Genomic DNA, 4,231 nt, shown 5'->3' on the forward strand with positions numbered 1-4,231 from the left:
TCATATACTTCTTCTTCATGACTAACTTCAACCGTAAATAAAATATTAATATTTTAATATTATTTTATTTCAAATTTTTCAACTTGTCTCGTCGGGTTCCAAAATGTCTCACTTGTACTGATTCACTTTCAAATTGCCCTTTTTATCCCGCTAATTCATCCTCGGTAAAATATTATTATTTAGTTATCATGTCATTGCGTATGAAATATTTTATTCCAAAACATTCCTTTTCCCTATCACCGCTCTTTCGTATTTAAATTTTCATCCATCAACCCTCTGTCTTATCGATGAGATCATATTGGCTCTGATACGAGGATGCGGGGTGTTACAATTATGATCTTAGAAGATGTATCTTGCAATAAAAGTATTTGAAGAAGTATATTGCAATAAGACTATAATCTTGAAAGAAGTATATTGCAGTCAGTATTGCATTCCTTAATCTATTAGGATTCTTTCTTTTTACTCTATAAAAAGAGAATTCCCGTACCTATTTTTACACATCAAAATATTGAAATCCATAATGTTTTAGCTGTGATTGCTTCAGTTAGAGCACCAATTCATGACTGCAGATTCGTATATTCAAGCTTCCCCAATGTCTAGTAAAAGCCGCCTACTTCTTGTTGGTAAAAGCATCTTTACTTTATTTTGTTTACATGGTAAACCGATTGTATTTTTTTTTAATTCTTTCCATGCCAAATTATGTTAGCTATTATTTATCTTGCCAAGTTTCCATGCTTGAAATCATGCAAGCCACCATTTGTTTCAATTGCCATGCTAAACCACCATTTATCTTGCCACGTTACAAGAACTTAGGCAAACATTAAAGAAGCCAAGAATTGGCCAATATCTTCTCATCAACTTCTTGTATGTACAATTGTTAATTGCTGTGCTAAAAAAATCCAACATTGCCATGATTTTTTTTATTGCTTCAATTTCTTTTGATTTTTTTTATAGATTGCTTTATCGGACTAATAATTTGATATATATATATGTATTTGTTCAAATTTATCAGCTTATAATCAAAGTAAGTTCAAATTGAAGCGAAAGAAATTAGTAGCAATTTAAAGGGTGTTTTTTATAATAGCACTAGTCAATTCGTGGAAAATGTAGATCCGTGAAGAGTGCTTTTTATAATAGCACATAATTTGTTGATCCTTGTGGGTGCTCTTTATAATAGCACATAATTTGTTGATCCTTGTGGGTGCTCTTTGTAATAGCACATGTTATCCTAGGAGGGTGCTCTTTATAATATCACACAATTTGTTATCTTTAGAAGGTGCTCTTTATAATAGCACACAATGCATTGATCCTTGGAGGGTGCTCTTTATAATAGCACTTATTTATCCTTGGCAGGTGTTCTTTCTAATACCACACAATGTATTGATCCTTGGAGGGTGCTCTTTATAATAGCACACAATTTAGAATCACTATGATATACTTCAAGGATTACAAAGATCTTGTCATTTTCTTCAAGAATGAAGATATGAAGAAGAGGTTGCTTTTCGCTATAGCGAAACTATTGATTCATCCTCGTTAAAGAACATAGTTGAAGAATATTTGGACCAGTTTGCAAATTTATTGACCTTGAACCATCTTTCAGTAGTACATCTACAAAAAGATCAAACTGAAAAGCTTCAAAAACTTGACCAAATTTGTTGGACATGCTGATGATTAGCAAACTGAATGCTTTGCATCACTAGAAAGATGAGATTGAATCTTATCTTAAAGAGAAAAGGGAAGAGATGTAAAGAAAGTCAATACTTTTAAGATTAATGAAGAGATAGCTTCTATCAAGTTTTCTCCTATTTTTAATGAAAGCAAAGTTAACTCCTTAAAATTGTTGTAGAATATGTTGGAATCTTATTGAGAAAAGGTAAGGAATTTCAAGAGGAAAACTTGATTAAATTACTTCCTTATTCATGTAGCTCTTTTTTTTTTCTCTAAGATTTAGACCTTTAAAATTTTCTTTCACATTGTAATGCATTTCACATTAGCAATAAAAATCAATTTGTTTTTCTTATTTCTTTTCTTTACTGGTCAAGAAATTTAAGAGATAGTTTTATGAAACCTTCAAGATATTCTGCAAATTTTCTTAGACACCAATTGAACTTTAAAATAATTCAACCTACGATTGCAATTTGTTTCACTTGCCTTTTAATTAATTGAATCACATAACTTAGGGAGAAGTACAAACTTGATTTATTTTCCAATCTTTTACCTTGGTAGCTTCATCACCGTAAAGAATTGAGCCATGCTTGATGCAAGAGACTTTGTTTTTGTTTTTTTTATTTTGTGACTGAACTTTGCAATGAGACCAAGCTACCTACGTACCTCCCAATATGAAGAAGGATCAAGTCATAATGTAGTTCAATTTTTTTTTTGCTTTAACTTTTGCCTAAGTCTTCTTGTTAAGGATTTTCCACTTAGCAGTCTTTTTTTTTTTTGCCTAAACTTTTGCCTAAGTCGTCCTGTTAAGGATTTTCAACTTAGCAAGCTTTTTTTTTTTGGTACTGTTTAAGCTTTTGTCGAGGAACATCTAATCTTCAAGCATAGTAGTATTTCAAGAATCTGCCATTAATTGGGCTAACTCTTTCTCCATCTTGATCAACAATTTTGTATACACCATTATTGTAGACTTTTTGAACAACATATGGTCCATCACACTTTGAGAGGAACTTGTTACCCATACGATGTGTAATGTTTATGGGTCCTCACACTACAAGAACTAAGTCTCCCACTAGGAATGATTATGGTTTAACTTTCTTGTTGAAAGCTTTGGACAATCGAGCTTGATAACATTCCAAACGTTGTTATGCTTCGAACCTTTTCTCATCCAACGCTTCAAGTTCTTCAAGGCATAGGTGAACATGGACTTCATTTGAAAGACCTTCTTGAATGGCAATTCTCAATGATAGAATTTGACACTTTAATGGGACAACAGCTTCCACACCATAAACAAGTGAATATGGAGTAGCTTGAGTAGGTGTATGAAATGTCATACAACCATAAAGCTTCCCCTATTTTCTCTGGCCAATCTTTCTTTGCGTGATTAACAAATTTCTTGAGAAGATTGTACAAAGTCTTGTTGAAAGTTTTTGCTAACCTATTTATTGGTGCGTGTTACATGGAAGAATTATATTTCCTAAAGTTAAATTGTGCTCATAACTTCTTCATTGTGAACTATTTTCCATTATATATTATAATGCATCATGGCATGCCACAATGATAAATGATGTTTGTTCTAATGAAGGTAAGAGCAGTCTCTTTCTTTACTTCTCAATAAGATACTACTTCTGTCCATTTTGAAAAGTAGTCTATGGTTACAAGTATGTAGAGATACCCTGTGGAACTTTTAAGTAATGATCCAACCAAGTTGAGTCCCTAAGCATTAAATGGCCACGATGTAACTATTGGGTGGAGTGGCTTAGGGAGCTAATGAATGAAATTAGCATGAAATTGACATGCTTGACATCTTTTAGCATAGTCCATGTTATCTTTCACCATTGTTGGCCAATAGTACCCCATTCTTTTGATTTGAAAGTGCAACTTAGCTTCAAATTGATGCACTTCGGAAATTCCTGATTAAGCTTCTTGTAAAGCCTTGTATGATTCTTCATCTCCTAAACAATGAAGTAAGACTCCGCCAAAGAAATGACGATAGAGTGTACCTTTGAAATAAATAAATCAAGGAGCCCAATGTTTTATTTCTGTTTTGTGTCTTGGATCATTAGGAAGCTTTTGATGCTCTAGGTAGTCAATCAATGGCTATTGCCAATCTTCTTTTCCCACTTCAAGGACTGATACGACACTAGACTCTACATCAACTTCTTCACCTAGAGTGATTGGTGGTAAGATCCTTCAATTGCAAAGAGGCATATTTAATTTAGTACTTGGCGATGCAATTGTTGATGCCAACTTAGCCAATGAATCTACTTGCCTAGTTTCTTTTCAATGCACATGTTCTATGTTAGCTTTGTCAAACCACTTCAAGAGTTTCCTAACATAGTTGACATATGGCAAAAGCTCAGACTTTTTAACTTCATAAAGTGTAAGGACTTGGTTTATAATCAACTTAGAATCTCCCAACACCTTAAGTTGAGTGATTTGCATGTCCACTGTGAACTCCAAACCTATGATCAAGGCTTGGTATTCTGCCACATTATTGGAACAATTTTCAATGAGAGTAAATGCATAAAGTAACACTTCTTCTTCTAGGGTGATAAAATTATTC

This window comes from Theobroma umbraticum, unplaced genomic scaffold (genome assembly GCF_002168275.2).
Source record: "Theobroma umbraticum cultivar Fairchild unplaced genomic scaffold, ASM216827v3 scaffold_182.0, whole genome shotgun sequence".
Lineage (NCBI taxonomy): Eukaryota > Viridiplantae > Streptophyta > Magnoliopsida > Malvales > Malvaceae > Theobroma > Theobroma umbraticum.